Genomic DNA, 26,787 nt, shown 5'->3' with positions numbered 1-26,787 from the left:
CTCACTTTTCACAGTGTGAAGTAAGAAATGGGGAGTTAGAAGTGAGACGTCTCATCTCTTATCACTTCTCGCTGTAAAAAGTGAGAAGCGCAAAGTGAGTAGTGAGACGTCTCACCACTCACTTTGCGCTTCTCACTTTTGACAGCGAGAAGTGATAAATGAGGAGTGAGAAGTGAGACGTCTCACTTCTAACTCCCCATTTCTCACTTCTCACTGTGAAAAGTGAGTAGTACGAAGGAAGTAGTGAGACGTCTCACTACTCATTTCGCGCTTCTCACTTTTTACAGTGAGAAGAGAAAAATGAAGAGTGAGAAGTGAGACGTCTCTCTTCTCATTGCTGATTGCTCACTTTTCAAAAGAACTATTTGGCTAAATGACCTATTCGGCCAAATGACCTTTTCGGCCAAACGACCCCTTCGATCAAATTACCCTTTCGGCCAAATAATCCTTTCGGCCAAATGACCCTTTCGACTAAATGACTGTCGGCTAAATGATGCTTTCGGCTAAATGATCCTTCCGGCCAAATTACCAAATGACTTTCGGCCAAACGACCCTTTCGGCCAAACGGTCCTTTCGACCAAACGACCCTTTCAGCCAAATGACCCTTTCGGCCAAATGACCCATTCGGCCAAACGACCCATTCGGTCAAACGACCCATTCGTCCAAACGACCCTTTCGGCCAAATGACCCTTTAGGCCATACGACCCTTTCGGCCAAATGACTTTCGGCCAAACGACCCTTTCGGCCAAATGACTTTCGGCCAAACGGTCCTTTCGGGCAAATGACCCATTCGACATAACGACCCATTCGGTCAAACGACCCATTCGGCCAAACGACCCTTTCGGCCAAATGACCCTTTCGGCAAAACGACCCTTTCGGCCAAATGACTTTCGGCCAAACAACCCTTTCGGCCAAATGACTTTCGGCCTAATGATTTTCGACCAGATGGGTTTCGGCCTAATGGTCTGTTCGGCCTAGTGGCATTCGGCCAAAGGATCCTTTCCCGTGTATCTCAATTAACAGAATATATTTTTTTAATTGACACGGCACGGAAAACGAAAGGGGCTGAAAATGGCTGCCAAGATTTATTATTTATTCACTAAATCCCATAAGAGCGGCCAATGTACAAATTTGAATTTAAGATGTTTGCTTTAAGGTGGTCTTAGTTGATTGTTCGCTTAACTGGGGGCGGTCACTCTACTTAGGTGTTCACAATAGATCGAGTGATAGTACAGTATAGCGTTTATTACTTTTCTTTTCTTCATTTCAAGGGGAGATTTTATCGATTTTATCACGTCCCGTTTTGTCTACCTCTGATTTCATCACATTTATCGACCCAATTTTATAATTTTTTTTTTCAGATTGAGTGACCATGGAGGTTTTTTTTTTGTTTAGAACCAAACATCATTGTTGTTTTTCATTTAAATGTTTTTGACAGTCGATTACTTCTAAATCCTGAGTTTCTCCAAAACTCTTCTTTTAGAGCATTACGACGTTTCCCTTAGGAAAATATTAGAAATAGCTTGGGAAACTTTCATAGCGATATCCTTTGACGTTCCTCAATAAGTTTGTTAAAGAATTTCTCTCAAAAGAATTAAACTTCAGGAATTGTTTCAGAGAGATTAACTTCTTTACATTCGACCAAAAATTTAAGCGTAGATTAATTTAGCCTTAAGAAAGTTTCCGCAATGTGGTTACGACTCTTCTCTTATGTGTTCCTCGGAGAATTCTTGTGTATCAGGTATCAGGTATCAGAACGTCGGCTCCAGGGGCACGTTCACCTCAATTTGGGAGATTTGTGCCATCGCCTTCACAACCTTTTTCATCACACACCTGACGGAAAAGGAAGTGAACAAAAAGGAAAGGAATGTGGATGGGAGAACAAAGGGAATGTTTGGAAAAGGGCCCTTGAAGAGGGCATACAACGCATAAGCGTACAAGAGCTTATAGCTCCTTACCACAACGGGTTATGAACAACAAAATACTCTGAAGGTTCAGGTTTCTGAAGTCAATTTCACTAAGTAAGTGTTTACCAAATATTTGGAAGTGCAATTGTGCATAGACTGGGCAGTTACATATTAGATGATAAGAAGTTCCATAATCGGATTCACAACTATCCCAAACAGGTGATTCAACGCGTTGAATATTTTCCATGTGATAGTTCAGTCGGCAGTGACCTGTCAAGGCCTTGACTAAGACACTGCAATTCTGTTTAGACAGATTAGCTAAATAGCTTGCTACTACCGGAGATGGCTCCCGGATGTACAATTTTGTTTGATGACATGAATCAGATGACAGACTACTCCAATGCCATTTGTGCTGAGTGACAGCCCAAGAGTTGATCAAAAGCTTCACCCAACACTTGGATATTGGAATAGCTGACTCAGGACCAATCAAGTCATGCGATGCTCCATTACGAGCTAACTCATTAGCCAATTCGTTTCCAGCTATGGAAGAATGGCCAGGTACCCATATAAGGTGTAAAGTATTAACTGAATTCAGTTCCTCAATTTGAGTTCGACATGCGATTACTAACTTTGACCTTGAGTTGGTCGAGGCGAGAGCTTTAATAGCTGCTTGGCTATCTGAACAGAAGTATATTACTTTGCCCATAATGCGTTGCTGCAGTGCAGATTGCACTCCACACATGATGGCAAATATTTCCGCTTGAAAGACAGTGCAGTGTGTACCCAGTGAGTGTGACTGTTCCAATCTCAGCTCACGCGAATAGACGCCTGCACCTGCTCTACCTTCGAAGTGGGAACCGTCAGTGTAGCAAACAATGCTGTCCAACACACTTCTCTCCAAATAGCCAGATGTCCACTCATCCTCCGAGGGAAATTGTGTTGAAAATGTCCTATAAGGAAAACTACTAACGTGTGTGAGATCACTTGGAGCAAGGAAAAAAAAAATTGTCCCAATTAACCATAAGCGGTAACAACGAAGTGTGTGTAGAACTGCGGTTTACAGAATTTTCTTCCATAAAACCGAGTACCCATAGTCGGTAAGTACAAGAAAATCAAATTTACAAATTGGACGCATAGTCAAATCACTCGCAATCCTATGCGTCCAATTTGGGAATCTCGAGCTCGTTCAGTAGCCGCTAGGTTGCGAAGGCCGACGGAGGTCCTTCGTAGCTTAGTTGGTTAAAGCACCAGTCTACCGTACTGTAGGGTCATGGGTTTGAGTCCCATCGAAGGGAAAGTGGTTACCTCAAATACATTTGCCAAATCAATATCTTCCACATAACGTACATATTTACATATGAGTTTTCACAACATTGTAAACGATTTGGGACGATCTTTTAAAAGATCAGTTAGTGGTCGTACAATTTCACTAATATACCCCAAATACGGTACTTCAGGCACACAGAACTTAGATTTTTGTCATCGAGATGAACAAACACGTTTGGTTCCAGTTCACTGCTACCTAGAACCCGGTCCATCAGTCGCGCCAAGGTTACCGGACTGTTTACTAGGCCAAAAGGCATGCGAGTGAACTGGAACAGCCCTCTGCCCAGCACTGAAAATGCTGTGAACTTCCGAGAACGTGGGTGCAGGGGTACCTGCAGCAACGCTTTCGAAAGATCAATAGTTGATATATATTTGCTAGGGCCAAGCCTACTGAGGATTCTGTCAGCATGTGGAAGAGGGTAGGAGTCCCGTATAGTCCGCACATTCAGTTTGCGGGCGTCGAGGCAGAGTCGAACTGAACCATCAGGTTTATCCACTGGGACGAATCGAAGTGCCCAGTTACTATACGAAATTTCAATGATTCCGCATTTCAACATAGAATCTTATTCTTGATTATTCTTATCCTGTCGAGCAGGGGAGGTTGGAAATGGGTTATTCCGCACAGATAGAAGCTTCTTAGCTTCGTCGGTTAACTCGATTCGATGGAAAAAAAATATTTAAAGCTCTTTTAGTGGAATGTATTCAATCGTCTAAGACGAGTTAAGTAATTCTATTTAATTCCACCAATTATTTCGATATCTTTGCAGATACGTATTTCGACCACAACTGTGTGATCGTCTTCAGTGTCTCGTACTTGACTCGACCAAGTCTAGTCAAGTACGAGACACTGAAGACGACCACACAGTTGTGGTCGAAATACGTATCTGCAAAGATATCGAAATAATTGGTGGAATTAAATGGAATTACTTAACTCGTCTTAGACGGTTCGATTCGGTGGTTAATCATTGTGGTGGTTTCTAAACGTCCTTCCTCGACGGGTTTGAATAAAAATTTGATCTCTTCTAACTGTTTTGACTGTTCGTCGGTCAATGTGGACTGCAGAACTTCTTCACTTAATTCTTCTACCCAAGTCGGACTCTGTGAAAAAACAACCGTGGGCACAATTCCAAACGATTGTCAGAAATCTGACCCTAAGATCAGCTGTCGTTTAACTGATGGAATTACTGTTGCCGATACCATTTTTGTAACTAAGCCAAACGTGATGGGCAACTCTACACAGCCCGCCACATCAAGCTTTTGGCCACTGGCAGTAGTTAAATCCATATGAACAGGGCGTAAACTTAATTTACATGCTCTAATAAGTGCTTTCGCCCCGGATCCTAAAACGCTTCTGTTGGCACCGCTATCAAGTAACCCTATTCGTGGAATTCCTAAGATTTCTACTTGAACAAACGGTCTGTCGTCGTTCGCCATTTTCAAAAAATGTTCACTGATCTCAACTTCCGATGTATGTATATATTACTCACTCTCTACTTGTCTCAAATCCGGTAGTACAAAATTTGAATCGGTTTCCGGTTCTCTGAGGGGCTATCCATCACTACCGTCTGCCCCTCCAGACGGCTGCCTAGGCGTTTTTTGTACTCCACGGACAGGACTTCGTGTCGACTTGGTAGAATCCACACTTGTAGCAAAATTTGTGCATGGGGGCTCTACACTCGGATTGGTGATGGCCTGGAATGGCCTGGAATGGAATGTTTTCAGGTCCGCCAGAATATCAATCTGAGCAGCCACGTTATGCCCTTCGTAATCGGCTCGAAGATTACGAAATACTATCTCAAATTTCTTCTTCTCTGAAATTGGTTTCGTCAGAGAATTGAAAATTTTCTGGATATCGAAAAAGAAATCCTGGAATTTTTCGTTCGACCGTTGTTTCCTGTCAATTGCTCTGACCTCGCTTACATGGTCATGATCAGGACTCAAAAACTCCTTTTTCCTTTCCGCCAATAGCTCTAGCCATGTAGTAAAATCTTCGGATTCTACTCCAGACATAAACCATAGTTTTGCTAGTCCACTAAATAAGTGTACAGCTGAGCGGAATAGTTCCTTCTCGGAGCCATTTTCCGACTTGGCATAAAATTCCACTTTCCTAATAAACTTCATTAAATCTCTACCCCAATCCCTACCATCATAGCGCAAGTTCCATTCTGAAACTGGTCTACTTCGCCTTGTATATGACCTTTTTGGCATGGCCGTCTGTGTCTCTCTAGATATTTTTTGAACTTTGGGTTGTCCAGTCTGACCTGACTATAGTTGGGATAATGATTTGGATATCTGTAGCATTACCTCCTTTCGGATCTCTTCGATTGGAGTAAACATGGTAAAGTACGTGTTGTACAATTGACGAATATTACTGAGCAGTTTATCCAAATCCTCTAAGTCTTGATCTTTCTCTGCAGCGGTTTGGATAGTCAAACACCGGGCGAAATAGTGCACCAGACGTGTTTTCAATGCGTCTTTAATTCCCTCGAAATGTTTCTTCTTCTCTAAATAGTCACTGATTTCCTTGACCGACCTGTCAATCAAAGTAATTTCAATGTCCACATTCCGTCCCTCGTAATTTATAAAGTCTATTTCGTTCGGATCGCCCTTTTTTCAGTATCTCCCTAAGACGTCTTCTAAGTGCTTCTACACTTTCGTTTTTCTCAAACGATACTGCCCGAATCTCCAGTTCAAACTCGACCTCTTCCTTCTCCAAGTGTTGGACGATACTTTAATCTTATCTTAGATTCCATATCAGGCAGTGTTTCGTATGCTGGGAACTTTTCGATGGTAATGAGTGTTCGAACCACGGCCAGATCAACGTCTGTGCCCTCTTCAGACTCACTCTTCTATCCAACAGTACTAACCCTTCTCAGTCTCGATTTTACAATCGGACTCCAGGACGGTTTTCAAAACGGCCTGTGTGGTTTTAGGGCTCACTTATTACCACCGAAAAGCTCAAAACATTACGAACACTCCACTGATCACCACCGAATAACATTCAATTGAAAATGATACAAAATAATGCCACCGAAACAAATCAGCCTGTTTGTTGTTAACGCGGCCAGGGGCTTCAACTCTCAATTTGATAGCCTCTATTGAATAGCAAGCGTTCTAATTTGACGTTCGACGAACGCAAAGAAAACCTTAAAATAGTTTTATGCTGTTTTTCCTCCCTCTACCGAGTACGGAAAGATCTGTAGCCGATTTGCAAAAAAGTGAATGTCAAAACCTTTAATGTGGGCGCCAATTTATAACTCCTTTATAACGTTCCTTGTTCCAAACGTGGCTAGGAAACTCACAGGGTCGTTTTATGCGAAATTGTTGACAGTTCAGTATACATGCAAACTCAGCATAAACGCAACATAATTTTTGAATGAACTTAAAGGGTGTTCATTTACCAGGGTTGGAACTGAATAGCTATCACAATCTAAAGTTTTCGAACTTTTGGAAGACGTCATGAAGCGAGGGGTGAGAAATTATCTCTTAACGAAGTTTGCATCGAATTAAGGACGGTAATTAGCAAATTGTGTGCCTTCTAAGAAATTCTAATTTCTATTTCCAAAGATAACTAGGTTTTTCTGGGGTAATACAACATGCTGACAAACATTATTTATTCGAACTATTTTTACCTAGTTTTGTCCTACTTCCGTGATTACGAATTTTCTTCTCATACCTCTGATACACAATTTGGCTTCCCGGATAAAAATTTACAGTACCTTGTATTGCTTAAGCTATTAGAATACTATAGATTGTATGGCAAACAATACAATCTTCTGTACATTTATTGTAGATTGTTGACGGTTGAAAAACACATATATTGTACTCACATTAAAGCTACAATAAAACTGAATGTTACCAATACATTCTTTAATATTTTTATTGTTCGCAAGCATTAACAAAAATCTGATCAATTTTCAAAATTATTCTATTTCTTTGATTAGAAAATCATCTTTGAAGTTAATAGTAACATGAATTTTAAGATTTTTATTATATTGAAGCAACAATTGAAAACCATAAAATAACAATAACTTTCATTGTTGAGTAAAAAGTTATTAATTTATTTTTTTATTTAATATTTAATATCACAGATCATAAAATGTTCGTATTATTATGACAATAGAAACAAAAAAAAAATAAAAAATTTCAATTAAAATTTTTACTCTAAGGAAACTAGTTCCATTTCAGCGTGTAATGTTTTGTTTTGCAGTTGGTAAAAATCAAAAGAAAACAAACATGCAGGACGCTTCCTTTTTGCTGCTTTCCGTTTCGTTAACGGATTCTGCTAGGGGATTTAGGGTGGATCAATGGCCGCTGTGCCGTGTATTGAAGGTAAGTATTTTGTAATGTTATATAGCACCGGAAGATTTCGAATCATTCCTCCTTAGGGAAAAGCCTTTTAAGAACCTTCCGAGGGCTCCTTGATTTTTTCCACCGAAGCAACTGGGTCCGTTTTAGTTAACTTTTTGTCTTGTTTCGTTTCCGATTTAAGCTGACTGAAAACTACAGCCTGCCTTAGCATGCATCTCATTGATATGTGAATACAGTATACCCCCGCTGATCCGACAAATGTATGGCCGGACTATCGGGGTTTCTCTCGTTAATCCGACTGTCAAATCCATACAAATGAACCAAAACAAAATCACAGCACAAATTTGAAAACTGACAGCATAATGTGTTTAAATGGGTGTTGATACTTTTTAATCCGGAAAATTCCGAATTAGCGAGATCCGGACTAACGAGTCGTCGGACTAGCGAGGTCCGGATAAGCGGGGGGATACTGTATCCAGCTTTCCACGCTCGGTAATGGCGGCTTGTCGGTATATAAAAATCAATCGGTCACTGTACTGTTTGACACTCGCTGGAGGAAAGCATACTGGCGTTCCTGGGTGAGGGGAAGGGAAAAAAGGCCTTTTCGCCAGTGAGTTTTCCTCCAGCTAGTGTCAAAAAGTACAGTGACTGATTGATTTTTGCACACCGATAAGCCGCCATTACCGAGCGTGGAAAGCTGGATAAGCAGCAGGTTTCAGAATTCGTAATGGTAAGTAAATACAACTTCATGTTTTGTATCCTAACATTTATTATTTTACCCATTTATAGAGAATGGAACATATCTCAGTCTGCAGAGGCACTCAGCAGAAGCCGAACATCTTTATTGGAATTGACCGAAACTTAGCAGCTCATCCTGCTCCCCTTGCCAGTTATCGAGTCGGGCTTCCGGGACAACAGCAAGCTAATGGAATAACAACCGATATTCATAGTAAGAAAAGATTTGATTATTCTCAATTCAGTCAAAAACCGACTAGGGAAGTTGGTTTTCACCCGCAATTTGTACGAATTACTTCAGGAACAGTGTGCTTAGTCTCCTTTTAATTCAGCGCTATGTAATGTACCGCAGGACGTTCAAGTTATCTTACGAGTTGTGAGAAAAATAACTTCGCTAGTCGTGGATTCCGGATTACCGTTGAATTGAGTATATAATCATTATCTCTACTTCAATAGTAACAAATATTTCCTTTTTCTTTAACAGAACCAGGTGTTGAACTATGGAACTTTATACCACGCACATCATTCACCAATGTAAGCAAAGCAACAAAATAGGAAAGAGCAAGTGGAAATATACGGCAGCATGCTAACCGTAATGCATTCCCGATGCTTGCCATCTGCGCGAAGGATTTGCAAGAGTAGTATAATAGCGCATAATATTGAAATTTGAAATCATTCCGACGATAGCGCTCGAAGATTTTATATAGTAGACATGAGGAGTGATCTGTCGACATTATCCCAAGAGGTCCGTGATATTCCGATCAGGATTCAACATGCAAGCAGAAAATAAGAAACACCAGATAATCGTTTTATTGGTCCGACTGGGAGGCCTAAACAAAACCTGCCACAAGAAATTAAAAAAAAAACAAAATAAATTAAAAAAAAATAAATTATATTGTATTTCTATTGTAATACTGCAGTGGTTTTTATTCTAAATCCTATTGTACTTCCATGGTAAAACAATAAAAAAAGTAATAGAAAACATTTACAACACATTGTTTTCTATTGTTTCGTCCATAGAAACCATCCCATAGAAGAACCGTAAAGTTAATTGTTTTGCTCTGAATTTTGTATGGAAAATTTTCGAATTTTTTATTGTAAAGATACATAACAACCCCTATTTTATATTGTAAAAGTCCAATTTACCATTCATTTTATCGTGCAAAACCATACGTTCTAATGCAATTTTATTGTAACATTTCCATTACATTCAGTGGTAATTATTATGTAATAAATGGTGCTGTACCAGTAAAATTTATGGTTTTTCAATGATATTTTTTATCCGGGTTATTACTACTAAAAATAACCAGCGCGACTTACGGTTTTTTCCGAATTACTGTGGGTCGTGGACTAACTTATGGAGCTGCTGGGGAACCACTGAATGGTATTGGGGATCGTCGATATCGCCCGCTCGACTGGCGTGTCAGATCGTACCAGCTCGAAGCAATGGATTGTTCCTTTAGATATTGATGAGGAACCTTTGGCTCGGCCTGCCGCACCGGAAAGTCGAATGGATGGATTGGGATTGCTGATTCGATTATCCGTTTCGCCAGATGGGAATTCTCTGGATTTCTTTGGTGGTCCGGAACCAGATGGCGTCTTCCACAATGGCGTCGAATACAACCGCTAACAAAAGAGCTAACCGCGGTGGAGGTTGGTACTCGGATTCTGATGGCTTTTCCGCAAACGTGACCTTTAAGTGGTCTTGTTGTGTAGGGGTTATCACGCCTATCTAGAGAGTAGGAGGTTGAGGGTTCGAGTCCCTCCAAGATACGTGGATTCTTTTTCGCAAATTTCATATCAACTTGTCCATTTCGAAACATTTTTTTTCCAAGTTTGTTTATTTGGTAGGCTCAGGCGTGTATAACACTTTACGGAGCCACGTTTCTTTGTGATATGTACAATCGACATAATCTTATTATTAAATTAGTAAGAGAGGGAAATAAGCCAACGTACTCGTGGTGACTCGAGGTTAGGTTTACAATGTTTAAGGATGGATGGGGATTAGGATTCGGAAATCAGGGAATCATCATAATCAAGGAATTTCAGCAGCTCATCCGGTCATTTGGCGTCGGGGACGATGTGGTGTGTCGTCGTGCTCGAAGAATGGTTCGCATGGGAGCATCTTCCGGACGGCCAGAGCTACGGCGCTCTACGGGACAGAAAGACAGAGACAAAACAAACAAAAAAACTTCGAAGAAAAGAAAAAAAACAAAAGTATTAGACTTTTATGTCAGAGGAACAAAGAAAACTATAAATGGCTTGCATATAGACCACATCACGATTCACCAAAACACCTCTTATCTCCTGGAAGGGTTGTTTACCTCGGGCCACTAGGGTATCCAATAATTGCTAATTTCTCATTTCGAAACATGTGCTGTGCATATGCACAGCCAAGATATTTAACAATTAACATTTAGTTTACCTTTATTTTTAATTTCACTACTAACAACTAGTTTTATTTTTAACAATCGTAATACTTTTAAGGACCTAATAATCTAAAAGATTTAGAAAAGCATATTACTAAAAACAGCACACTTATTTTTCAACTTCTACTACCTCGAATTATAACACGCGCCGCGCACTTCTAACTTCTTCGAAGTCTTGAGCCAGAAAGAAGGAATTAGTTTGGTCGAGATAGCAAGAAGTCCCTTTTTCTATATATCTTTGTCTACATCATTACTTTGACAATCCCTCTATCATCCATATCGAGAATCATATTGCATTTTATGAACTGAGATTTCTGTATACGGTTCACCTTAAAATAAAAAGGTAATCACCATGAACTTGATTGGTAATCAGTTGAAGCATTCGAAAGATACGAGACAAATGATAAAACCGAACGACAAAGGTTGATGTCATAATCAATTCCTAGAAAGACGCTATCGCAATCAACACTAGGTGAATTAATCCAGAGAATTTGGGCTTTGCCAATCGATGCCACCGGTCGCGGTCGTCGTCGTCACCGTCGTCATCGTTGCAAGCGGTGCAACGCAGTGCGAAGAATTTGGTGGGCAACTGTTTTGTAAAAACCGAAACCGAATGAGCTGGAAGTGGCAAATCAAACAGAAATTTATGATTGGCTTCAGGTTTTTGAGCCGCATGCAATAAAAAGCGCCGTAAGGTGCTCCGAGGAGGGGGAATGTGGTGGTCGAGATGGTTTGATACATGACTACATCCTCTTATTAGAGTGAGACTTTTTTGTGCGTCAGTCGGTGTCAGCCGACACGGGACGACGAAAACCGATCGGAGCGGAGCGTTTGTTTTGATGTGGTTTTTGTTTTCGGGGTCCCACATGTTCCGCTTAGTTTACAGTGAGAGACCTCCAATAATGAGATCTCTCGACCGGCGACTGCGGTTGATGATTGGTTGATCGATTCGGAAGATAATTGGAGCTTGCACTGATTATAGCTGAAGTCCGGTCATTCTGACTGGCAATGACGCTTGATGGCTCAGTAAAGGCAAAAACAGTTCTTACCAATTTTTGGGGGCAAATATAAGTCGAACTTCTACGGAATTGTCTATCTGGATTTAACAGACGGATTATAAACTTTTTTTTACCGAACCCGTTCTTGTTCTTTTCTGGGACCATATTGTGCCGATAAATATAAAAGAAATGCGAATCTAATTCTATAAATAGCCTGTCATTTGCAAATTCAACGGCTCCTTTTAATCCAAGCTGTCGTAATTCCCCATTAAAACGGTTGTTTAAGGCAGGGACAAGCCCCAAATACTACCTCAATAATTATTACTATCAGCAACGCTAAACTGCCCGGTGAACGGTCAGTCAGCCAGATACCAATCTCGATAGGCCCTCTCGTCACAACGAAAACGAAAACAACAACAAAATCGTCCGGTTTATGTGGCGAGTCATCAAAACAAACGCCCGAAAACTATTCGCTTGGCGAAAAGTGGCCGTCGCTCTCCGTCGGAACCATGCCCGCCCGTGCATGCTTGGGACTTGGGAGTGTGCGCCGCGGGGAAAACGGACGATAAGTATTTATGTAAATTTCATTATGCTGTAAACCCTCTCTCGCAAACAACAACGGTGCCGTGCCGTGCGGAAGCCCCAACTCAACTTGCGAAGAGAGAGATGGATTAAATTACCCAAAGTCCAGTTTTGCGTCGAGGTTCGTTCATCCGCTTGCCCTCGCCGTAGTCCATCTGCTTCGTCTTGCGCCCGTTGCACGGTCGGTCATTCGATTGTGTCGTCAAAGAATGCTCAGTCTGGATTTGAATCTTGGGTCCAAGAAGGCTGGATGCTGCATAGGGTGGCTCAAGTTTGTAAAACAAATAATCTGTACCACTAACAGAATTCAACTACTTCGACGATCACAGCAATGGCCATATTTTGAAGTTTGTGTGCTAAAGTATATTCAATCTCACCTTCAAATCGATAAGTGATGGAAAGATTCAAAATGTTGTCTTCTTGTCTGGGCAAAGGTTGTCCACCGGTTGAATATCATCGCTCGCGCCACCCTAATGCTATCGTGTAGTGGGCCCCGATTATGATGGGCAAGATGATGATGTTATTTCGCTTTCCTAAATTTATTTGATGTGTTCATATTATGATCATTGAACGAGTAGCCGTACCGGTGTCAGTCTGGTACCAAAGTGATGGAGCAACTCTGGAGTCTTTTGCTGTTGCTTTCCCATTGAGTTCGTTCCTCTGGAGAAGTTTTCATTCGAACTAAGCATTTTGGTGATTCAGCAAGGTTCACATGGAGGTTGCAATTTCTATGGAATCGATTAAACGGCACGTGGGAGACTGCGACCTACGAAGACGGCTCTTTAAGTCTGTCAGATTTCAATAAAGGCGGAACATGAAATCATCAAAATATTTACCAGTACGTATTAAAAGCTGGGAGTATCTCGCATAATCAAAAATCTCAGCTCACTTGGAATATCATTCGAAAAAACAATCGCGTTCAAATCGGCCACACGCCCCGATCGCAGTAAGCTGAGAACTTTCCGAAAAAAAAAGAATTCCAAAAATAGATGGGCTCGACGCAAATTACCTCTAATGGTCAATTTTCCCAAAACAAAAGCCCAAAAAAAAACGGAAAGAGGCAATAATTGTTTGTTTTCCCGCAAGTCGATCGTTAATTCTCCCAGAATACATGTACCCTTTCTTCGGGATAGATAGCACCGGGTCCCGTAGAGTTTAAATTTGAATTGTTCCTAACCGTACGCCCCTGTCGCCACCCACCACCTGCCAGAAGCGTCGAACGCGCGCTGAACTCGCGTAAACCGGCAAGGGACCCCAATACGAAAGTTAGGAGGGGGCCAGCAGCGGGTCATTAAAATCGTTAATCTTGCTATAAGTGCTTCCGGAGCGCATAAAGCGTACAACAGCGGCAGCAAGAGATCGCAGCAACCTGTTTCCAGAGGGACCGCTCGCTCGCGCAAAAGCGCCTACTGTGTGCGCCTGGCGTGGAGGGCCGGCAGGGTCCCTCCCGTGTCGTGTCGTGCCGCCCGTAGTGGTCAAAAAGTTCTTGCATTGGAAAATACCGGGAGAAAAACGCGAGCATCGGTGGAGCATCATTTCTTATCCCAAGCGTTCGTTTAGTACCAACAGCGGCAGATAGCAAATAGTGCGGCGGATATCTATTTTCAAGAAACCTGTTAAACGGCTGCGAGCTCCGTTGCAGAAATTTACAAGCACACAAGCACAGAGGATAGAGGTTTTCCGTTTAGCATCCGCTCCGGTGCAACAGTTGGAGCAGCTCTATAAAAATGATAATAAATCTGCTACACATATTTCTTGCTTTCTTTGGCTCCTGCCGGGTGCAAATCTGTATTTTGTGCAGCTTGGTCGCATTCCGTTCTACGGTATCTCTGTTAGAATGGAAGAAAAACTTGTTCGCATATTAGCAGCGGAGCTTCAGGTGGAAGCAAACAGGGTGGTAACTAGTGGAATTATTCAACAATACTTTGGCATATGATTACATATCTATAATCTATGCCTAAAAAGCGCAACTGAGAATTGTTGAAGATAGTATATTGAGACTTTTTTTATAGGAAAAAGCTTTATAACAGAACGGTAAACAGCTTTTACCTTGGAATAATCCAAAACATAAAAAATATCAACAGTTTCGATCCAGGCTGTTGTCAATTGAGAAAAATTGTAATGGTTTGTACGATTCTTAGGTTAGATTTCTTTCTATTTATTTATTTATAGTAATAAGAGAGTTCGCTTATATACTAAAATGTACACAGTAAATAGTTAAACACGAATGTTTACTAATTTAACTTTTTCTTGTTTCTTTACAGGTAAGCAGTCGGAATATTATAATTGAATGGGATATAGCAGTAAGGGTAAGATCTGGCATGTGTCGTACCTCAAATACTAAGAATCCACTTTGTTTCAAATTATGCTTCAGTCTATAATGATTTTAGAACCATCTTGTTGTCCACCCATTCAACAGATCTCGATTAATTTAATATGAAAGATCATCAGATCGATAGGAGTTTTTCAAAATGCAGCCATGAATGCCATGTAAAAATATGATATAGAAAAAAATTAATAATACTGACCACCAGAATTTCGGCAAAAATTTGATCAATACTATCGCTCTGAGAAGTAGCTTCCAGGGATACAATTAAAAAACAATCTTAAAGAGGTTCCCAAGATATTTCCCATATTTACGAAGGACTACGTTTCTGTTGCTTTTGATACGGATGATAAAATACTGCCTTTCACAAATTGGAAACATGTGTGCGTCACGAAAACATGACTGCCATTTGGAACTTTAAATTATAATCCATGCACTTCCTCACCGATTTTCAAGATCCTTTCATTAGTTTTTGGAAATCTTTACACGAACCTATTTTAAAAACTATCATTTTGAAAATGAGAATTTGCATTGTTATCAAACAAATATTATAAAGATGTTTGATTTATCTCTCCACAATCAGTTACGGGCCAACCGGTGGATCATTCTCATTCTCCAGTTTCCTGAACAACATGATTTCCTTTTTTCAATTTCCGCTGTAAATGGATAGATGGGTAAAATCTTCTTCAGTATATAATTTTGAGAAATTCTTCCTCCAAGGATCTTGGCGAATAAGTCTCGTAAGTCTAACTTTCGGTGCTACTAGAGACACAGGAACACCTCTGCATCTCCACGTTTGTGTCGGGAATGAATATTGAGTTAGCTATTAGTTAGGATATTTTATCTGAATTTACCTCGATTAGCTAAGCAGAATAAACCGTTTCGAAACAGACCACTGGCGAACGAAGCATAATAAAACACGCCTTCTGTTATACGAAATACGACCAATCCCATTTTAATTAATTTGCTAACCGATCACATAAAATAGAACAAAATCATCCAGATCTCGAAAAAGTTCTGCTACCTGAACAAAACACGACTGATCGTGCACTGTCGAATTATAATGAAATCCTCCCATAATAATGCAGGAAAAATCCATCTCCACGTATTCTGGGCAATTCCTTATACAGAGCTTCTGGGAAGACCAGCCTCCAAAAATTTCAGTGAAATCCTCATCCGAGGTATACTTTGAGACTATCCAAAGGGCGAGTCAATTTAAATTTTCCCTATGAGGATTTATTATTAAAATATTCATCTTCATGAAGCAACTTCGGTCCTAATTTTGACAAACATTGCATGATTATTCAAAACATAGAATGACATAGTCAGACGACTACTCCATAAAGTCATTCATTCGACTGTCACTGAGTGTGCTTACTATGCGCAGAAAAAAAAACATAATTTGCATTGTGTTCAGATTTCTGATAATTTCTCAATTTGTAGAATGGGCATACATATTCAATGACTAATATTCAACCGAATATTGACAGTCCAGAGCCGACTATGAATAGGCCGAGCATATAAAATGTTTCTAAAGGAGGACAGTTCCTCCAAATCGTGCCGAAAAGGAGGACATTTGGTTGAAAAGGAGGACATGCGAAAGACAATACCAAACACAAAACTTCCTGTATTTGGTATCAAATTGCTTATTTTTCAGTCAGTTGAGTCAAACACGACATACAATTTTTTTGAAATAAAAAAAAGGAATGATCTCACCATCCTTATAGTGAGATTCTATTAAAGAAGCTTCAACCTATTTAAATAATGGTAGACACATATTTGATATATTATTAAGCTGGCATTAAGGCCATTGCACAAAATTTTAGCAAGAAAAACTGACATATGATTATTTTTGAATGGCTGAACCATCGCATGCAATTCGAAACGTTGAGCAACAGATAACTGATAGTATATTATTAGAGACACCTAGTAGATCTGCGAAGATTATTCCTGGCATGGCATGCGAATGAATCTAGAAGGCTTATACCGTAAGGCCCCTACGCAATACAACGAAGCGGCGACGGAAACGGCAGGGTTGACACTTAACCCATATATTTTCTGTCAAGTTTTCCGTTTCCGTCATCGTTCCACTGAATTGCGTTTGGGGCTTTAACTGTATGACCACGAGGCTTTCAACAGTTGTTTGTAGAAATTAAAAATGTTTTCAGGGTGCTTACAACTACGGAGACTTTCATGGCTACTTTAAAACTTGGTGGGGTGTCATTTCCAGATAATTATAAAATGATGAATCCAAGAAAGATTACAATTTATTTTTCATTCAATGTAAGCCTGGAACCTTATGTTTAATTGGAGAATATTGTTGAGTATAGAATTTACTTTTGCAGCCGTTTGTGCACTGGGTTCGGTTGCAAGTTCATGTCTCTAACACATTTTTTTAAACAAATATTCCGTATTCTGTAAGTATACATAATGAGCTTCCAAATATAGTCCACCTTGAAAAAAGAATAGGCATTTAACTTTGATTGAATTTTAAAATTCATTATTGCAACACTTTTCGATTTTTCTCGACTATTTTGGAGGAAACGTACCGAGTGTTGCGATCCTAATATGATTCAATTCTCGTTGCAAACCTTGAGACGCATTTGAATCATTTCATTCCTAGCTCATTAATCACAATCAATTAACAATGGAAAACATTAATTTGACATTTTCTAATTGAGTCATTTGATGTTTGTTATTGACATTGAGTTTAATCGAAGACTCGATGAAAATGTTCCAAGTTGGAAAGCATTTGAACGCAAATGTATACAACCGTACGTTTTATTTGCAAATGGAACTATGTTGTAATATTTTCTTCAGCAACGATAAGAAAAAGCTGACAAGTGAAGATAGGTGGACTTCACCAAAAAAAATCGATTATTTTACACTCTGATTTATGGATCGGTCCAGCCAGCAACAACGAAACGTGCCAAATTGGGTCCACTCTATCTTCACATCAGTAGGGTAACGGCTGTATTTTGGACCGGGCTCATATTTTGGACCACCTTGCTGAATTTTGCATTTATTTCACACAAAACTAAATAAAACATGCAACATTTAAATTTTATTGCAAAAAGAAACTATCCATAAGGTATCTCCTACACTTGTTTCTAATAAAATATAGCCATTATTAAGAATATTTTCACATATTTACCCATTCCGGCTAGATTAGACCAAAACCAAGACGACATTGTAAAATGGAATTCAACTTTAAAGAGCTGTAAGTTTATTTGTACATAGTTTTAAAACATGTGAATGATGTTGTTGACCTATTAGAACCTAATTGAAGCAGTTTCAGACCTGGAGCAACACATTCCAAGTTTAAAAACAGTATTCTGAGGCATGTCAAAAATAGGTTCATTTTTCATTGAACCGAACATATTTTCGACATATCTTCTTTTTAAGTTCCAGATCTCTTAAACTTTTGCCTTTTTGCTACCAGAGGTGAGCCAGCCAAGGGCTGAAAGCATCTTAAATGAAAACAATAATAAAAAAACTCATTATTTTCATAAGAAAATAGTTAAGAAAGCTCCATAACAAAAACCAATCTTTGCTAGAGCTCGACGTCCGTGCGGCTTGGCAGTGGAACAGAGTTCCGTGTTCTACGATTATGTTTCGTTTGGAAAAAAAAAGAATGCGCAAGGAGCAACCCACTACTATCAAGGACGCAAATGTAACAGATCGGTAAACTACATAAAAATATGGCAGGGTAGGAGTGACCAGGTACATACATCACGACCATGGGCCGCACATTTGTTTTCCTTTGAAGATGCTGTACCGAGTGGTATTGAAATTGATTAGTTTCAATACCCTTAACTATTGGTATTGTTCTAAGCTTTTGAGTGCTTATAAAAATGTATTGCTTACAAAGACTTTAAGGATGAAAAGATGAATTTAATCTAATAGTAACATAACTTTGCAAGCAATTCAAAATTATTCGAGTGGTCCAAAATATGTTAAATAGGTGGTCCAAAATAAAAACAGGTGGTCCAAAATTAAATCTAACATATCTTCAGAATTTATGATATTTTGATTCTTTCGGTGGGATTTACAAACATTTTTAGCTACAAATCCTGCCTGCATTCACCACTTTTTACTTGCTTAGGGAATTGATCAAGAATTATTACAAAATCTAACTTTTATTTGAAAAATTGTTCGTCCATCTCCTAAAGTGGTCCAAAATACCTCCCTTACCCTACTTCACATCACACCCACATCATATGCTCAAAAAGAAGGTGAGAGCCCACCAGTATCTAATACAATCGAAGCTCTCATCATCGGTGGACTCTCTCCTCTCACCAACGACCATCAATGAGCTGGATCAATATCGCGCTGTGACGTTAACCACAATAATAATTATTAATGAAATTGAATTGCTAGGGAAACGACAGAGGAACATTTTATGTGTCTAACAAAGACATCTTTATATACTAATACTAACAGAGTCGCATGTTCTTTCATAGTTGCTAAGCATAAGAAGGTTTAATCATCAGAATACTAGGTACTCCGGGCTGTACAGTTAATATATTCGGCTGGGTTCCACTTGGAACACGCCGGATATATTCAATACAGAACACTCATCCCGTTGCTTATCTCTTCTATCCAACTCTGCTTCAAGCTCTTTAAGGTGGTTATACAACAAAGCCACAAATCGGCCATCTTGGAAACCACGTGCTTTTCTTTTTCTAGTGATTTTTCTAGAGCACGAATTCAGAGAAACACAACGCTATTGGGGATGGAACATCCGTAGATCGTTTGCTTACCTCTGCTAAACAATCGACTTTAATTTCAGCATTGTACGAAAATTATTACGCTAGATTTGAGTCATAGTTTTCTGATTTTTCTTCTCGTTCTTCAAATGATCTCGAAGGCTTCTCCACCTTCGAGAATAGGTGGGATCGTCGTGGATCACTATCGATCGGATATTGAGCCCAAACTCGAGCTCATAGGGCATTAAATGGTCCACCCTAAAGGAGTGATACCATTCTAGAATTTTGTTGACTGCCTAGGAATAATCCATCAGTGCTTCGGCCATTTTCGAAATCGAAAATGCTCTAAAAATATATTAAATGCAAAAATATATACAAAAAATTCTACCAAATAATCTGAAACTACAAAAAATTACCCCTAATTAGCTACTGTTCTCAAGAAATGTGAGAAAAAGTAGCCTAAATAAAAAAGGAGGCTGAATTCCAGCCTATGATGTCGCATAAATTATTCGCAGATTAATTTTCTAAAGCCGAATTAAAGGCGACAATTATAAAGATTTCTCATCATCCGAACCCATACCAGAAAATGTATATTAGACTGGCCCAGATTACTATGGGGAGAAAAAAATGTTGTCGAATTCCACGGGGCACCCCCCAGAATTGTGTCTTTGGGTGAGAAAATCAATCTCTGAAAATTTCAGCTCAATCGCTTGTTGCATAAGCTGGCGCATTTGATTTGAAGTTCGTATGGGGATTTCAGTCAAAATGTATAGGAAAATACACCTCCGTCACACATTCGATCTGGAAATTGGTTCTGATTGCTCGATTGACCTCAGAATTGCAAAAACGGCAGTTGGTATGCTACAGAACAATTTCACAGAACATTGCATGATGATTAAATGAACTTTTATATCATTTTCGGCTGGTTTATTAGGAGCTGATTTGTGTATTTTTGGGTTTTTTGATCGAATCGCATCAGCCGAAACCTATATAAAAGCTCATTTAATCATCATACAATGTTCTGTGAAATTGTTCTGTAGCATACCAACTGCCGTTTTTGCAATTCTGAGGTCAATCGAGCAATCAGAACCAATTTCCAGATCGAATGAGTGACGGAGGTGTATTTTCCTATACATTTTGACTGAAATCCCCATACGAACTTCAAATCAAATGCGCCAGCTTATGCAACAAGCGATTGAGCTGAAATTTTCAGAGATTGATTTTCTCACCCAAAGACACAATCCTGGGGGGTGCCCCGTGAAATTAGACAACTTTTTGTTTCCTGGACCAGTCTAATGTATATTTGGTGAATACAATGATTATAATGAGCATGAATATGAGCATGAGCAGGATAACCGTACAATTCGTAGTTGCTACTCCGTGATTGATTAGAACTTGCGAAATTGCACAGAGAACCAATTGAATGGAGCTTGGGTTTTAGCTATCATTCTCAATGTGCAAATTTCGGAAATTCAATGCATTTTACTAAGTCAATTACGGCACCGGCCACGTCCTTACGGTCATCAAGGGAAGGAAGGATTATTAGTTCATCTCTCGTTGATACTAGAGACCGAGTATACCTCTGCATCTCCACGATAGTCTTAGGATAGGATATTGTGTTAGTATGAAGGGATATATTATCTGGATTCACTTTGATAAGTGATGCGATCTATGGGATAGGCATATATGAATGAGAATTAGAAGTACTAGAGTAATGAGAAAGTATTAAAGTGAATTCTAATGGGATTCATTTTTTACAATTAGAATTTGAATGCTATTGGATTCTAATACCACGCATACGTCTACCACACCATCGCTACCCGCACATCAACCTCACACATTCTTACTTGTATGAGGCCTGCACGAGCATAGCGACCGTATATAGCATTCGTATGCGGGTACAAATGAATATCAATCTATTTTTACATTTTATTTACTGCTACTAAGTAACAGACAGCTTTTTATAACAATTCTATATTTAGAATCATACTTGCTAGCAATGATAATTTGATTTGCAAAGAGATTGAGTTATATGATTAACGAAATTATTTAATAGGAAATTGGAAAGGGCCAGGGATCAAACCCTTAATCTCCTGCTTATGAGGCAGAAGCAGTGACACAAGGCCACCAAGCACCCCTTGTATATTTGGTGAATACAATGATTATAATGAATACAAACCTTATCACTTTATAAGAACAATTGGAATAAAGGATTCTAATTCCTCCCGGAGCTTACTTGAAAAGGGTTCCACCTTAAGGTTAAAGTGGAAATCTTTTCTTTTTATTTTGCGTTGAGCGCCAATTGTTATAAAAACTTTGCTGGGGGACTTTTGTCTGCCCTTCAGCGATCTCAGGGTCGTTTTGCCGGTATCTTTTTGGGAGAAATTGGGGATTTTAGGTGGAAATACTTCCCTAAACAAGCCGAAGTGGACCAAATAATAGATAGTGAAATAGGATAGTGTAAAACCAATAAACTCAAATGCTAAATAGTAATACTTTACAGAATCATTTTAATTTGCTTTCGGATCCGTTTCCGTTATAGGTTTTTCAATAATATGCCTGATAAGATAGGAAAATGTAACTTGGCACTTTACCGTGATTTCGTTGAATGTTGAATATTTGCATCGGGGTGGGGGCCTCCGGGCTACGACGAGGTGGCGGCCAGCGATCTTCGATGAGGTGGCAGCCAGCAATCTTCGACGGAGTGGCCAGCACAACGGTTATCAGCTTCGTTAGATAGACCAGCCGGTGGCCGGGCCCGTTAATATCGTTATTGCTCCGGCGGACGGGCCGGTAATCAAGCGAGGTCCCAGATTTCCTATCACTGTTAGCCGCATGGTCGGTGTGCCAAACGCCAAATGCACTGTCGAATACCACAAAATGGCGCGCCTCCGGTGTCGGGAGGTAGCTAACTTTGGCTCACACACTCGAGAATACTGGTGGTTCGACTTTTCCGATGCCTTGTAGCAATTTCACTCCGAATATCGACGGTACCGGAAGATGCACTTCCAGCACCTTCTCACAGCACTTCAGACACAACGGCCCATACAAGGACACCACGCCCGACATTGCGATGGAGAAAATGGCGCACTTATTAAAATATCGGAAACACAAAAATTAGATACGCGCACTACAATGCGGTGATGTTGGTGGTACATAGTGCGTTACAGTGCATTACGAAAGGAGTGGGTAAAATGGGACTGTCCATTATTTGGACAGGATAAGTTTTCGATACAGTTGTTTTTATCAGTACTTTTCTGTTTCATTCAATTCATTAGTGTTCGAAATTCAATTTCATTAAACTTTCCTTAAGAAAATAGAAGAACTATTCAATCAACTATGTACAAACTATTTACTGCCATCTCGTCTGGATACTTCTCCCATTGCAACAATCCGCATTACTGTATTCTTTACCTTTTTGAAGTGCTTTAAGGCAATTATTGGATACAAAATTAGTTTTTTTTTTCTGGGGAGGGATTCAACAACCTTCACATTACAAAGAGCTTATAGGATGCTGCATAATATCGGATTTATTGTAAACTTCACCGCACTGTTGGATCTTCGTTCCCTTATGACTATCAACTAATTTTATTTTTGAGAAACTTGCTTCCCGAAGGGCAATTTTACTCCAAAGAGCTTCTGTCTTCTAATGGCTTCTACGATCCATACGCGTTAAGGACATAGTTGCAAGAGTACCACGATGGCAGTCAATATGGCATCGGACCTTCCACGGGTCAACCCCACACCTCCCGCACTCCTTTCCCACCAACCCGTGAGCAACTTGACGGCTCCAGTACATTGTCAGTGTACCCCGAAAAATTGGTTCAGGTGGTTCTGTCAAACTTTCTTATATCGGGAGCATCTCTCGATTATGGCGTAAAAGGTTGAAGATAAAACTTTTTGCCTTTCTCGTATACTAAGTATACGGTAAAGGCTATATGATCGCTCCAAAAACAAACTTTTTATAGAAGGCCCGGAGACCCATAGTGTTATATACCAATCGACTCAGTTCGACGAATTGAGGTGATGTCTGTGTGTGTGTGTGTATGTGTATTTCGGGCACTTATCCTCAACCGATTTGCTCGCAACAAATTGCATTCGACGCAGAATCCTTTCCCATTGTTTCCTATTGAAAATTGGCCAGGTCGGACTATGGGATCGGAAGTTATAGCCAAAATACAAATTTATACGCAAAAATCGCGTAAAAAATGTCACTCATTTTTCGGGCACTTATCCTCAACCGATTTGCTCGCAACAAATTGCATTCGACACAGAATCCTTTCCCATTGTTTCCTATTGAAAATTGGCCAAGTCGGACTATGGGATCGGAAGTTCTGGCCAAAATACAAATTTATACGGAAAAATCGCGTAGAAAATGTCACTCATTTTTCAGGCACTTATCCTCAACCGATTTGCTCGCAATAAATTGCATTCGACGCAAAATCCTTTCCCATTGTTTCCTATTGAAAATTGACCAAGTCTGACTATGGGATCGGAAGTTATGGCCAAACTACCTTTTTTGCCTTTCTCGTATACTAAGTATACGGTAAAGGCTATATGATCGCTCCAAACACAAACTTTTTATAGAAGGCCCGGAAACCCATAGTGTTATATACCGATCGACTCAGCTCGACGAATTGAGGTGATGTCTGTGTGTGTGTGTGTGTGTGTGTGTGTGTGTGTGTGTGTGTGTGTGTGTGTGTGTGTGTGTGTGCGCAACGAACCAAAAAAAAAAATGTCACTCATTTTTCAGGCACTTAGCCTTAACCGATGTACTCGCAACAAGTTGTATTCGACGCAGGATACTCTCTCATTGTTTCCTATTGAAAATTGGCCAGATCGGACTATGGGCTCAAGAGTAATGGCCAAAATACTATTTTTATAATGCACGAGAAAGGCACCATCACCGCTAGGTGGATTAATCAGGGTTTTTTTTATTATTATTGTTAATAACACAATTGCATTACTCATTAGTTATTTTGATATTGGCTCGTATATTCAAGCACTACGGGGCTAGGTGCCTAAAAATATAGATATCATTACAACGTGTGGGTGATTCGAAACAATTATTTATAGGGGTACCAAACCGGGAACAATTTGACATCTGTAGTACGATGTCACTGTACCCCGGAATTTTGGTTCAATAAGTCCAGTACAAAATACCGTGACAACAATCATTCAAACAATAATTAATACATATTAGGAAAGAGGTGATAGCTGATGATCCTAAGATGATCGACTAAAGGTTGTAGGAGCGATTGCCAAAACAAATCTAATGGCAGAAATTTATAAGGATTTCGCAGATAGAATATGTTATGTGAAGTATTATTGAGTAAACTGCGCTGGGAATATAGAAAAGGAAATTAACGTTATTGGATAATCGGGCACGGAAGATGTCTCTTTTTAAAATAGATTATAAAAATCTAATTCAAAATGGGTGATTCATCCTTTTCATTTTTAATTTAAAGGAAACCCCCGCGAAATATTTCTCTAGTTAATCCGATTGTCAAATCCATACAAATGAACCAAAATAAACCCACAGCCATTTGAAAACAGACAGGATAATATATTTAAATTAGTGTTTGTAATTAATATTCTGGAAAAATCTGCCGGACTAACGAAAGGCTTTCTTTGAGGTTTAAGTCACCTTGCATGTGCTTACATCTCGAGAAAAATTTCCGCCGGATGTTGGTCCCCCCGTTCCCGTGTGTTATAAATGGTACCGGGATTATAATTTTTCATGCCCAATTTTGAATAATTCGTGCCCAACATCGCATAATATGTAAAAACACGCGGGAAAAAAAAATCGCGGACCAAATTCCCGACTTTCCTCACGCAAAGAGATGTTGCAGTTAAAATTATCGTACCGAGTGTTAATTTAAGAATATGCACCGACAATTTTCTGCAGGTAACAAACCCGTTTGATTTATCATTACGCGCAGCGAAAATAAACTGTGGTGGTTGTTTATTTAATTAAAATGACACATCGATTTAAATACTCTACAAAACAAAGTCAAGAAAATATCACGAAGAAATATGTATAATTTTATGAGAATCAAGTTACGAAGCTGTATGACAAAGAATAATCATTCATACAGCTATTAAATTTAACTTCTTAGATTCAACTATTGAAACTTCAAAGATCAGCAGGAACTCGTTGTCTATTTTTTTTATTAAATGGGCGATATATAAAACAAATTTCGTTTTCCAAAGCGACAAATTTCAACATATAAAGCATTGGAAGTTTTGTTCAGTATTTTTTCATTAATTGCAATTACCAATTCACCCTATCCATATGACGCTCCTGTCCGTTCTTTGGTGACAACAAATGACGAAACAAAAAACATGGTTTCAATGGAGAAAAAGTGTGGCGGTGGTGTAGGATGACCCATTGTTTATGTTTCGCAGCGCCATCTGCGATTTGCAAGTTGGTTCGCGAAACTAATGCCAAATCTCAAGTTGTGGGGGGGTTGATTGGAACAATCGATTTGATAGCAATCGCGCCGTTCTAATTTTGACATTGCGTCTCTTTGTTATGAATCCAGCCTCGTTAGTATAGCACCTTTTCTCATCCAGCAGAATTTGGTGCCCTCATCTACTAGACTATTTGAGGTCGCACATTTCCTATCCTGGAAATATTAATTCACACAGATCTACTCCTGTGGAAGAAGCCAGAAGGAGAAGGCGGAGCACTGAATCGAATCTGGATTTGGTTCTAAACTGTAAACAACAGGTACCGTCATATGGGGGGAAGATGATCATTGGGGCGAAGATGATCATTTGATGTGTAGTTCGTGGAAGAGAGAGATAGTCATAAATGACTCCATTTCGTTTCAAATATTGACTTCGTAGACTTCCTTACGTGATTCAACATCTATTCAAATAATCTACTGTATCTTGACGGCTAGGTCATAATGTTTTTAATAAAGTTGTCTTGATCAACTTCACCCCAAACCAGATAACTCAAAAAATTTGTGATAATTTAATTTATTTTAATCAATGAAAACGCATTTCAGGAAACTAAATATGTTGATTATTGCAACGCAACGTATAGCAGTACATGTTTTGAAAATATTTGTTTCGATTTAAAATGTAAACACGCATTGTTATTGCATGTGAGCATCAAAAAGTGATCATCTTCCCCCCAGATGGCGGTACCACCTTTCTGTTATTGCGAGTCAATTTTTATGCACACTTCTGTTTTCAATATTTTATCGAAATCAAACACTCAATCATACAGCAATATAATGTTGTGGTATGCTTGAAATACCTGCTTGATTATAAGGACTCGAAAAAGAATTTATTTGCAGTAACTAACCGAATATAAATCTGTTCGCATTAACGATCGCGCCCTAACACCGGTTCTAAGCTGCGATGCAGAGTACAAGAGCTTTGTTCACCAGTGACACGCGTATGGAGCCCTGGAAGAAGCGAAAACCCAACACTAAAACCAATTGCCAAGTT

General features: G+C 39.5%; 1 protein-coding gene and 1 long non-coding RNA gene across 2 annotated transcripts in view; both read left to right on the top strand.

Moving 5' to 3' along the window:
- The window catches only part of LOC134221144 (uncharacterized), a 108,339-nt gene that overhangs the window by 44,466 nt on the left and 37,086 nt on the right, over nt 1–26,787 (top strand). The window lies entirely within an intron of this gene.
- On the top strand, nt 8,246–9,527 carry LOC134208078 (uncharacterized). Its single transcript, XR_009978490.1, has 3 exons — nt 8,246–8,274; nt 8,334–8,493; nt 8,764–9,527. It is a non-coding gene; the product is annotated as an uncharacterized LOC134208078 (long non-coding RNA).

Source organism: Armigeres subalbatus, chromosome 1 (genome assembly GCF_024139115.2).
Source record: "Armigeres subalbatus isolate Guangzhou_Male chromosome 1, GZ_Asu_2, whole genome shotgun sequence".
NCBI classification, from domain to species: domain Eukaryota; kingdom Metazoa; phylum Arthropoda; class Insecta; order Diptera; family Culicidae; genus Armigeres; species Armigeres subalbatus.
The sequence above is the reverse complement of the archived record's forward strand: the minus strand, read 5'-3'. Positions and strand labels throughout refer to the sequence as shown.